Source organism: Thermobia domestica, chromosome 9 (genome assembly GCF_964235325.1).
Source record: "Thermobia domestica chromosome 9, izTheDome1.hap1.1, whole genome shotgun sequence".
NCBI classification, from domain to species: Eukaryota; Metazoa; Arthropoda; class Insecta; order Zygentoma; family Lepismatidae; genus Thermobia; species Thermobia domestica.
In genome coordinates, this window is record NC_137462.1 from 206,276,262 (window position 1) to 206,289,426 (window position 13,165).

General features: G+C 29.7%; 1 long non-coding RNA gene across 2 annotated transcripts in view; it reads right to left on the reverse strand.

Moving 5' to 3' along the window:
* Window positions 1-2,190: 2,190 nt before the first annotated feature.
* Window positions 2,191-13,165, reverse strand: part of LOC145660565 (uncharacterized) — a 70,485-nt gene continuing 59,510 nt past the window's right edge. For both annotated transcript variants that reach the window (XR_014126835.1, XR_014126834.1), the window contains exon 3: window positions 2,191-2,600. This is a non-coding gene — a long non-coding RNA (uncharacterized LOC145660565). The remainder of the gene's footprint in view (window positions 2,601-13,165) is intronic.

Consider the following 13,165-nt stretch of genomic DNA (forward strand, 5'->3'; position numbering starts at 1 on the left):
CAGCGGCATTTTTACTGAAACCAAGAAATTCAAGTGAAAGGTGAAAATGATTTTCCCCCTCTTTACATTATATAAAAATAATTCAAGTTGTACCGGTACTTGTGCAAGACTCTTGCGCAAGAGTCTTGGTCTCGGTCTTGGTGTTGTTCTTGCACCCCTTAGTCTTGGTCTTGCATCGATATTCCTGGTCTTGGTCTGGGTCTTGCATGCAAGACTCTTGCAAAAACTGCAAGACCAAGAATCTTGCGCTCATCACTAATGCGTCAGTGTCTACGGGCAGCTGGAACGGAATTCTATCGTAAGGGTATTTTCAAAGTTACAGAACGATGGGGAAGATGTGGATTTAAAAAAAAAAAAAAAAAAAAAAAAAAAAAAAAAAAAAAAACGGAGACTAAGTGGAAAAGTGAAAGAAAGGTCTGTAGATTGAGATGATATTGTGGTTTCACTTACAAATAAAGATTACGGTTGTGAAAAAAATGTTGCTCACGACTTTCAGTATGCCCCTCGTAGTAATAACTGTATCAGCACGGTTATTTTGACTACATAAAATATACTAGCGTACAATATAATAAAGTAGGGTAAATGTACCAATATGAGCCATACTAAATACTTTACTTGAAATAATGCTTCAAACTATACTCAATAAGCAAATCGTAACTTCTTCGCCAACACATCGTAAACTAAAAACCTAAGGGATCGTCCATATATTACGTAACGCGGCAAAAGGAGGAAGAGAGTTAGGACTTGTGTTACGAAGTGTGACAAGGGGAGAGGAGGGGGTTTACGTCTCTGTTACGTAACGCATGTTTTTTGCTGTAATTTTTATTTTTATTCTCAGGTTTAGAGGAAGTTCGGGTATTAGGGAATAGTCGGATAATATGGAATACCTCATTATCTCACCTGTGATGTGTTGCTTCCAAGCGGAGAGGAAAGAAACTACTACCTCACGTTCCGATGATGCTTTACAGTCAGTTTCCTTGTGATTGTGACATTCGTTGTGTTGGTAAACGTGAAAATCTGATTTCTTATTGCTGAAAACTTTTACAACCTGTATTTTCCTATTGAAATGTAATAGAACAGTAATTCTTTGTTTACTATGACGTTGGATATACAGAGTGGTAGTTTGATAAGCGCCATTATCCTATACGCCTTCAAATGCATTTAACAGCTCTTTCGTTTCCAAGTTGGCGTGGAGGGCAATACGGAATATTCGGAAGAAAAGCATGGTATTCCGTATTCCGTATGGTATTCCGATTACTAAAGTACCTATCGGTATTGCGCAATTAAACATACATTTATGATGACAACAATGCTAAGCGTATTTTTTTTTATTACAGCAAATTTTCTGATGATACAAGGGGTGAGCTTGGTCCAGCGTTCATCATGTTTAATGTGAGCACACAATGACTGTGCCGATCCTGAAGCAGAGTATTATATTTGTGACTTTTGCAAGTAATCACATTCAGTTATGGCTTGGCATTCAGAAGTTTCATATATTGTCACTGTATTCTTTGTATGTTCAACAGAAAACTCATTTCTTTTCTATATAGCATTTGTATTCCATATTACCCGACTATTTCATATTACCCTCCAAAGTGGTTTCTTTACAAATTATAAGCTTTGCCCACCCCTGTACCGAAATTTCTTTATCAAGATACGCGTAAATAAAGCCAAATATGTAAGGCGTATAATTGTTTTCCTTTTTGTTTCAATGTGCAAATCTTAACTGAGTTACAAGCGAAACAAAATTGTATTCCATAATACCCGAACTTCCTCTATATGCAATCTTTTAAACAAATAATCTTATTCAGTTCTTGTCTATTTTTAGAAATAAGTAAGTAAACATTTCTACTGTTTTGAGAAATTGCGAACATATAGCCTATATAAATTGAATCATGCAGAAGAAATTCGAAGACGTTATTAGACACCAGGATGACTGATGACGAATCCTACATGCATTACAATACAACTTTGTTATTGGCTATCGTAGCATTGCATTTAGCGCACATGCTTTTCTGGAGTTAGTTTTCCAGCACCGCTTGAAAATGTCCTCGTGTTCCCACTCGTATCGCTATTTCTAAGAATATTGTTCAAAACTTTTGAATTATTACCCACTCTATTGTTCTAAAGGGGTTTTGTATGTGAAAGAGAAGAAACTCTTTTTCCGTAAAATAACATTTTCCGTGACGGAACGATCCACAATTTGCAGAGCTAAATAAGACATTTAAAATCTAATTCAATGGATATTTCAAGTACTGATTTTTTTATTTTATTTTTGGATTTGAATATTTCTGGAGAAATCGAGTTTATTCGCATTCCAGCGCTAATTTAGGACAAGAAGAATTTGAAAAGTGCCAAATTGAAGTTCAAAGAAGATGCTCGAAAGCTTGTTCACAAACGGAGATGTCTCTGCTCCTTCACGTGTGCAGCCACTTCGAATCTGCTGTTGACAAGAAACAGAACTTTGCATCGTTGACATTGGCGAACTTCAAATAAAGGAAGCATCCTGGATCTCGGAAAAAAGAGGTCGCTGTCAGTCTTTAGATACTGTTTCATCTTCATCTTCCGGCAGTATTTCCTCCTTGCCAGTCATCGGTGACCTAAAAGGAGGGAATCCAATAATTAACTGGTTCATATCTTGAATAACTTAAACTAGAAATAACTGTGTAACAGTTTCACCAACTAACTGAACATGTTGGCCTCCTCGGACACTATGAAGTGTCTGATGAAACCAGTATGTTCAGTTACGCTGTCAAGTTACACAGTTATTATTTTAAAATAAAAACTAACATTGTTTTGTTCAGTAATTTGAATTTCTAGTTTAAGTTAAAAGATGGGTCAATCTCCCTAGGAAAATGACAGTATGCAATTTCGAAGAATTAAGACTGGTTAATTAAACAATCTTATGGGGTTAAAATATTATTACAGTACTACCATTTTAATACTTTGATTTAATGGCGAAGAAACACTAGAAACGTATTCAGAATACAAGCATTTTGTAATACAAGCATAGTATTGGTGTAAAAACAAAAATCAAAGGGGGAGGGGTTCGGCCTTGCATTACGAAGTGTAACAAGGAGAAAGGAGGGGGTAAAAAATTGGTCAAAAATAGCGTTACGTAATATGTGGACAGCCCTTAAAACAAGGTTTCGTGAGTCAGCTGTAGAATTCTATGTTGATTTACCATTCAGTGTAGGAAGAAAACCTTTTCTCATATGAGGTATGTGTGCCAAATGCATGTTTTGCTAGTAATAATAATCATCATAATTAAGAGGTATACAGGGTGATTTTCTATTATATATCTATTTTTAGTGCACAATTGATCTCTTGTTAACGAAGTTACATGGTAACTTTCAATTGCATGATGTACTATGTATGGTCCTTGCCATTTAACATTTTAACAGGGCACCAGCATCAGCAGCACACTGTTGCAGGCAGAGTCCAACGTTTGTGACAGACCATTGCAATCGCTTGGCACGGCTGAACCTACTCACTGGTTCCAAAGTCTTCAAATAATGAAGCTTCCTGGCATACACTTTGTGGTAGTCCCTTCCCACAGAACTCTGCAGGTGACATCATCCCAAAGGTTAGCAACACTGCTGTCCAGTCGGCAAGCCTACGAGGCGGCTGTACTCGGCAAGCACTGGGACAGAGTCGTCCACTTCGAACTCGACGGTGGCTGGAGCAGGCAGGGACTGGGAATCCGACGGCAGAGGAGCAAGTACGGTAGTGAACTCCTAATCAAGGAAGAAGAATAGGAAGACACGTGCTACATGGCAGAAACACTATCATAAGTATCACAGTTTATCGGAACAGTAGACGAATATTTCCGCAGTGTAAAATACTTTAAATTGTATATTGAAATATTGAGGCACTCAGCCGAATAAAAATTCAGGAGTGAAAATCCCTTCAGAATCACTACTTTGTTACTCAGAAATAGAAATTATTTTATTTTATTTTACTTTATTTATTTATTTATTTTTTTGTAGAACAGCGTAATTAGAAGTACAGTAAAACTTAACTAATAATTTAATCGTCACGGCTTAATATATTCCTAAGAAAACGAAAGGACCATAAGATCCTTATCATTCCAAGGAACAAATTACTCTATAAAGAATGTATGATTTCTGTTGGTCACATGTCTTAAATTAGAAATACTAGAAAATTCGTAAACTAGTTTTATCAACTAATAATTAAAAGTACAGTAAAACTTAACTAATAATTTAATCGTTATAGCTTAATTTTTTTCAAAGAATACGAAAGGATCACAAGATCCTTATCATTCCAAGGAACAAATTACTCTATAAAGAATGTATGATTTCTGTTGGTCACATGTCTTAAATTACTAAAAAATTCGTTAACTAGTTTTATCAACTAATAATTAAAAGTACAGTAAAACTTAACTAATAATTTAATCGTTATAGCTTAATTTTTTTCAAAGAATACGAAAGGATCACAAGATCCTTATCATTCCAAGGAACAAATTACTCTATAAAGAATGTATGATTTCTGTTAGTCACATGTCTTAAATTACTAGAAAATTCGTTAACTAGTTTTATCAACTAATAATTAAAAGTACAGTAAAACTTAACTAATAATTTAATCGTTATAGCTTAATTTATTCCAAAGAACACGAAAGGATCACAAGATCTTTATCATTCCAAAGAACAAATTACTCTATAAAGAATGTATGATTTCTGTTGGTCACATGTCTTAACTTACTAGAAAATTCGTAAACTACTTTTATCAACTAATAATTAAAAGTACAGTAAAACTTAACTAATAATTTAATCGTAATAGGTTAATTTATTCCAAAGAATACGAAATAATCACAAGATCCTTATCATTCCAAGGAACAAATTACTCTATAAAGAATGTATGATTTCTGTTGGTCACATGTCTTAAATTACTAGAAAATTCGTAAACTAGTTTTATCAACTAAGAATTCAAAGTACAGTAAAACTTAATTAATAATTTTATCGTTATAGCTTAATTTATTCCAAAGAATACGAAAGGATCATAAGATCCTTATCATTCCAAGGAACAAATTACTCTATAAAGAATGTATGATTTCTGTTGGTCACATGTATTAAATTAGTAGAAAATTCGTTAACTAGTTTTATCAACTAATAATTAAAAGTACAGTAAAACTTAATGAATAATTTAATCGTTATAGCTTAATTTATTCCAAAGAATACGAAAGGATCATAAGATCCTTATCATTCCAAGGAACAAATTACTCTATAAAGAATGTATGATTTCTGTTGGTCACATGTATTAAATTAGTAGAAAATTCCTTAACTACTTTTATCAACTAATAATTAAAAGTACAGTAAAACCTAACTAATAATTTAATCGTTATAGGTTAATTTATTCCAAAGAATACGAAAGGATCACAAGATCTTTATCATTCCAAGGAACAAATTACTCTATAAAGAATGTATGATTTTTGTTCGTCACATGTCTTAAATTACTAGAAAATTCGTTAACTAGTTTTATCAACTAATAATTAAAAGTACAGTAAATCTTAACTAATAATTTAATCGTTATAGCTTAATTTATTCCAAAGAATACGAAAGGATCATAAGATCCTTATCATTCCAAGGAACAAATTACTCTATAAAGAACGTATGATTTTTTTTGGTCACATGTCTTAAATTACTAAAAAACTCGTTAACTAGTTTTATCAACTAATAGTTAAAAGTACAGTAAAACCTAAGTAATAATTTAATCGTTATAGCTTAATTTATTCCAAAGAATGCGAAATGATCATAAGATCGTTATCATTCCAAGGAACAAATTACTCTATAAAGAATATATGATTTCTGTTGGTCACATGTCTGAAATTATTAGAAATTTCGTTAACTTGTTTTATCAACTAATAATTATAAGTACAGTAAAACTTAACTAAGAATGTAATCGTTATATCTTAATTTATTCCAAAGAATATGAAAGGGCCATAAGATTCTTACATAGGCGCCGAGTTGAAGAAAGTAGTCGGGGTGCCATTACAATGAATAAATATATCATTATATTCAGCCGTTTTCTATCAACTAGCTGAAGAAGGCCCTTCACCTTTACATCTCGGTCAGCTGCATCCTCTACGCTTTGAAATTCACGTTGTAATTGAAATTTGCCTAAAGGGAGTAAAACAAATTCAAGTCCAAAATTTGGGTAGTTGACTGGAAGTTTGCGCACAACATTGATCTTCACTTATCATATAAGTGCTGGCAGAGTGTTGATAGAAGCTTCAGTGCTCTATTAAACACAGTTTTGAAAATGGTGTTTCCTATTGAATAAGAAGGTTGTTTCTAATATTTAAGGCATGACAAAGTTTACCTAAGAAATTCTTGCTCCTCTTTGTTAATTCTTCCTCGAGTGAATTATATGGGGGGGGGGGGCGAGGACGTTACTTTTAAATATTAAGGGAGCCAAAAGTGTTCTACTCCCCAAAGTCGGCGCCGTTGGATCCTTATCATTCCTAGGTACAAATTACTCTATAAGAAATGTATGATTTCTGTTTGCCACATGTCTTCAATTATTAGAAAATTCTTTAACTAGTTTCATCAACTAATAATTAAAAGTACAGTAAAACTTAAATAATAATTTAATCGTTATAGCTTAATTTATTCAAATGAATATGAAAGGTCCAGAACATCCTTTCATTTCAAGAAACAAATTACTCTATAAAGAATTTATGATTTCTGTTGGTCACATGACTTAAATTATTAGAAAATTCCTTAACTAGTACTATCTACTAATCATTAATAGTACAGTAACACTTAAATAATTATTTAATCGTTATAGCTTAATTTATTCCAAAGAATAGGAAAGGATCATAAGATCCTTATCATTCCAAGGAACAAATTACTCTATACAGAATGTATGATTTTTGTTGGTCACATGTCTTAAACTACTAGAAAATTCGTTAACTAGTTTTATCAACTAATAATTAAAAGTACAGTAAAACTTAACTAATAATTTAATCGTAATAGGTTAATTTATTCCAAAGAATACGAAAGAATCACAAGATCCTTATCATTCCAAGGAACAAATTACTCTAAAAAGAATGTATGATTTCTGTTGGTCACATGTCTTAAATTACTAGAAAATTCGTAAACTAGTTTTATCAACTAAGAATTAAAAGTACAGTAAAACTTAATTAATAATTTTATCGCTATAGCTTAATTTATTCCAAAGAATACGAAAGGATCATAAGATCCTTATCATTCCAAGGAACAAATTACTCTATAAAGAATGTATGATTTCTGTTGGTCACATGTCTGAAATTAGAAATACTAGAAAATTCGTAAACTAGTTTTATCAACTAATAATTAAAAGTACAGTAAAACTTAATGAATAATTTAATCGTTATAGCTTAATTTATTCCAAAGAATACGAAAGGATCATAAGATCCTTATCATTCCAAGGAACAAATTACTCTCTAAAGAATGTATGATTTCTGTTGGTCACATGTCTTAAATGAGTAGAAAATTCGTTAACTAGTTTTATCAACTAATAATTAAAAGTACAGTAAAACTTAACTAATAATTTAATCGTTATAGCTTAATTTTTTTCAAAGAATACGAAAGGATCACAAGATCCTTATCATTCCAAGGAACAAATTACTCTATAAAGAATGTATGATTTCTGTTAGTCACATGTCTTAAATTACTAGAAAATTCGTTAACTAGTTTTATCAACTAATAATTAAAAGTACAGTAAAACTTAACTAATAATTTAATCGTTATAGCTTAATTTATTCCAAAGAACACGAAAGGATCACAAGATCTTTATCATTCCAAAGAACAAATTACTCTATAAAGAATGTATGATTTCTGTTGGTCACATGTCTTAACTTACTAGAAAATTCGTAAACTACTTTTATCAACTAATAATTAAAAGTACAGTAAAACTTAACTAATAATTTAATCGTAATAGGTTAATTTATTCCAAAGAATACGAAAGAATCACAAGATCCTTATCATTCCAAGGAACAAATTACTCTATAAAGAATGTATGATTTCTGTTGGTCACATGTATTAAATTACTAGAAAATTCGTAAACTAGTTTTATCAACTAAGAATTAAAAGTACAGTAAAACTTAATTAATAATTTTATCGTTATAGCTTAATTTATTCCAAAGAATACGAAAGGATCATAAGATCCTTATCATTCCAAGGAACAAATTACTCTATAAAGAATGTATGATTTCTGTTGGTCACATGTCTTAAATTAGTAGAAAATTCGTTAACTAGTTTTATCAACTAATAATTAAAAGTACAGTAAAACTTAATGAATAATTTAATCGTTATAGCTTAATTTATTCCAAAAAATAGGAAAGGATCATAAGATCCTTATCATTCCAAGGAACAAATTACTCTATAAAGAATGTATGATTTCTGTTGGTCACATGTCTTAAATTAGTAGAAAATTCCTTAACTACTTTTATCAACTAATAATTAAAAGTACAGTAAAACCTAACTAATAATTTAATCGTTATAGGTTAATTTATTCCAAAGAATACGAAAGGATCACAAGATCTTTATCATTCCAAGGAACAAATTACTCTATAAAGAATGTATGATTTTTGTTGGTCACATGTCTTAAATTACTAGAAAATTCGTTAACTAGTTTTATCAACTAATAATTAAAAGTACAGTAAAACTTAACTAATAATTTAATCGTAATAGGTTAATTTATTCCAAAGAATACGAAAGAATCATAAGATCCTTATCATTCCAAGGAACAAATTACTCTATAAAGAATGAATGATTTCTGTTGGTCACATGTCTTAAATTACTAGAAAATTCGTAAACTAGTTTTATCAACTAAGAATTAAAAGTACAGTAAAACTTAGTTAATAATTTTATCGTTATAGCTTAATTTATTCCAAAGAATACGAAAGAATTATAAGATCCTTATCATTCCAAGGAACAAATTACTCTATAAAGAATGTATGATTTCTGTTGGTCACATGTCTTAAATTAGAAATACTAGAAAATTCGTAAACTAGTTTTATCAACTAATAATTAAAAGTACAGTAAAACTTAATGAATAATTTTATCGTTATAGCTTAATTTATTCCAAAGAATACGAAAGGATCGTAAGATCCTTATCATTCCAAGGAACAAATTACTCTATAAAGAATGTATGATTTCTGGTGGTCACATGTCTTAAATTACTAAAAAATTCGTTAAATAGTTTTATCAACTAATAATTAAAAGTACAGTAAAACTTAACTAATAATTTAATCGTTATAGCTTAATTTATTCCAAAGAATAGGAAAGGATCATAAGATCCTTATCATTCCAAGGAACAAATTACTCTATAAAGAATGTATGATTTCTGTTGGTCACATGTCTTAAATTACTAAAAAATTCGTTAACTAGTTTTATCAACTAATAATTAAAAGTACAGTAAAACTTAACTAATAATTTAATCGTTATAGCTTAATTTTTTTCAAAGAATACGAAAGGATCACAAGATCCTTATCATTCCAAGGAACAAATTACTCTATAAAGAATGTATGATTTCTGTTAGTCACATGTCTTAAATTACTAGAAAATTCGTTAACTAGTTTTATCAACTAATAATTAAAAGTACAGTAAAACTTAACTAATAATTTAATCGTTATAGCTTAATTTATTCCAAAGAATACGAAAGGATCACAAGATCCTTATCATTCCAAAGAACAAATTACTCTATAAAGAATGTATGATTTCTGTTGGTCACATGTCTTAACTTACTAGAAAATTCGTAAACTACTTTTATCAACTAATAATTAAAAGTACAGTAAAACTTAACTAATAATTTAATCGTAATAGGTTAATTTATTCCAAAGAATACGAAAGAATCACAAGATCCTTATCATTCCAAGGAACAAATTACTCTATAAAGAATGTATGATTTCTGTTGGTCACATGTCTTAAATTACTAGAAAATTCGTAAACTAGTTTTATCAACTAAGAATTAAAAGTACAGTAAAACTTAATTAATAATTTTATCGTTATAGCTTAATTTATTCCAAAGAATACGAAAGGATCACAAGATCTTTATCATTCCAAGGAACAAATTACTCTATAAAGAATGTATGATTTTTGTTGGTCACATGTCTTAAATTACTAGAAAATTCGTTAACTAGTTTTATCAACTAATAATTAAAAGTACAGTAAAACTTAACTAATAATTTAATCGTAATAGGTTAATTTATTCCAAAGAATACGAAAGAATCATAAGATCCTTATCATTCCAAGGAACAAATTACTCTATAAAGAATGAATGATTTCTGTTGGTCACATGTCTTAAATTACTAGAAAATTCGTAAACTAGTTTTATCAACTAAGAATTAAAAGTACAGTAAAACTTAATTAATAATTTTATCGTTATAGCTTAATTTATTCCAAAGAATACGAAAGAATTATAAGATCCTTATCATTCCAAGGAACAAATTACTCTATAAAGAATGTATGATTTCTGTTGGTCACATGTCTTAAATTAGAAATACTAGAAAATTCGTAAACTAGTTTTATCAACTAATAATTAAAAGTACAGTAAAACTTAATGAATAATTTTATCGTTATAGCTTAATTTATTCCAAAGAATACGAAAGGATCGTAAGATCCTTATCATTCCAAGGAACAAATTACTCTATAAAGAATGTATGATTTCTGGTGGTCACATGTCTTAAATTACTAAAAAATTCGTTAACTAGTTTTATCAACTAATAATTAAAAGTACAGTAAAACTTAACTAATAATTTAATCGTTATAGCTTAATTTATTCCAAAGAATAGGAAAGGATCATAAGATCCTTATCATTCCAAGGAACAAATTACTCTATAAAGAATGTATGATTTCTGTTGGTCACATGTCTTAAATTACTAGAAAATTCGTAAACTAGTTTTATCAACTAAGAATTAAAAGTACAGTAAAACTTAATTAATAATTTTATCGTTATAGCTTAATTTATTCCAAAGAATACGAAAGGATCATAAGATCCTTATCATTCCAAGGAACAAATTACTCTCTAAAGAATGTATGATTTCTGTTGGTCACATGTATTAAATGAGTAGAAAATTCGTTAACTAGTTTTATCAACTAAGAATTAAAAGTACAGTAAAACTTAATGAATAATTTAATCGTTATAGCTTAATTTATTCCAAAGAATACGAAAGGATCATAAGATCCTTATCATTCCAAGGAACAAATTACTCTATAAAGAATGTATGATTTCTGTTGGTCACATGTATTAAATTAGTAGAAAATTCCTTAACTACTTTTATCAACTAATAATTAAAAGTACAGTAAAACTTAACTAATAATTTAATCGTTATAGGTTAATTTATTCCAAAGAATACGAAAGGATCACAAGATCTTTATCATTCCAAGGAACAAATTATTCTATAAAAAATGTATGATTTTTGTTCGTCACATGTCTTAAATTACTAGAAAATTCGTTAACTAGTTTTATCAACTAATAATTAAAAGTACAGTAAATCTTAACTAATAATTTAATCGTTATAGCTTAATTTATTCCAAAGAATACGAAAGGATCATAAGATCCTTATCATTCCAAGGAACAAATTACTCTATAAAGAACGTATGATTTTTTTGGTCACATGTCTTAAATTACTAAAAAACTCGTTAACTAGTTTTATCAACTAATAATTAAAAGTACAGTAAAACCTAAGTAATAATTTAATCGTTATAGCTTAATTTATTCCAAAGAATGCGAAAGGATCATAAGATCGTTATCATTCCAAGGAACAAATTACTCTATAAAGAATATATGATTTCTGTTGGTCACATGTCTGAAATTATTAGAATTTTCGTTAACTTGTTTTATCAACTAATAATTATAAGTACAGTAAAACTTAACTAAGAATGTAATCGTTATATCTTAATTTATTCCAAAGAATATGAAAGGGCCATAAGATTCTTACATAGGCGCCGAGTTGAAGAAAGTAGTCGGGGTGCCATTACAATGAATAAATATATCATTATATTCAGCCGTTTTCTATCAACTAGCTGAAGAAGGCCCTTCACCTTTAGATCTCGGTCAGCTGCATCCTCTACGCTTTGAAATTCACGTTGTAATTGAAATTTGCCTAAAGGGAGTAAAACAAATTCAAGTCCAAAATTTGGGTAGTTGACTGGAAGTTTGCGCACAACATTGATCTTCACTTATCATATAAGTGCTGGCAGAGTGTTGATAGAAGCTTCAGTGCTCTATTAAACACAGTTTTGAAAATGGTGTTTCCTATTGAATAAGAAGGTTGTTTCTAATATTTAAGGCATGACAAAGTTTACCTAAGAAATTCTTGCTCCTCTTTGTTAATTCTTCCTCGAGTGAATTATATGTGGGGGGGGGGGGGCGAGGACGTTACTTTTAAATATTAAGGGAGCCAAAAGTGTTCTACTCCCCAAAGTCGGCGCCGTTGGATCCTTATCATTCCTAGGTACAAATTACTCTATAAGAAATGTATGATTTCTGTTTGCCACATGTCTTCAATTATTAGAAAATTCTTTAACTAGTTTCATCAACTAATAATTAAAAGTACAGTAAAACTTAAATAATAATTTAATCGTTATAGCTTAATTTATTCAAATGAATATGAAAGGTCCAGAACATCCTTTCATTTCAAGAAACAAATTACTCTATAAAGAATTTATGATTTCTGTTGGTCACATGACTTAAATTATTAGAAAATTCCTTAACTAGTTCTATCTACAAATCATTAATAGTACAGTAACACTTAAATAATAATTTAATCGTTATAGCTTAATTTATTCCAAAGAATAGGAAAGGATCATAAGATCCTTATCATTCCAAGGAACAAATTACTCTATAAAGAATGGATGATTTTTGTTGGTCACATGTCTTAAATTACTAGAAAATTCGTTAACTAGTTTTATCAACTAATAATTAAAAGTACAGTAAAACTTAACTAATAATTTAATCGTAATAGGTTAATTTATTCCAAAGAATACGAAAGAATCACAAGATCCTTATCATTCCAAGGAACAAATTACTCTATAAAGAATGTATGATTTCTGTTGGTCACATGTCTTAAATTACTAGAAAATTCGTAAACTAGTTTTATCAACTAAGAATTAAAAGGACAGTAAAACTTAATTAATAATTTTATCGTTATAGCTTAATT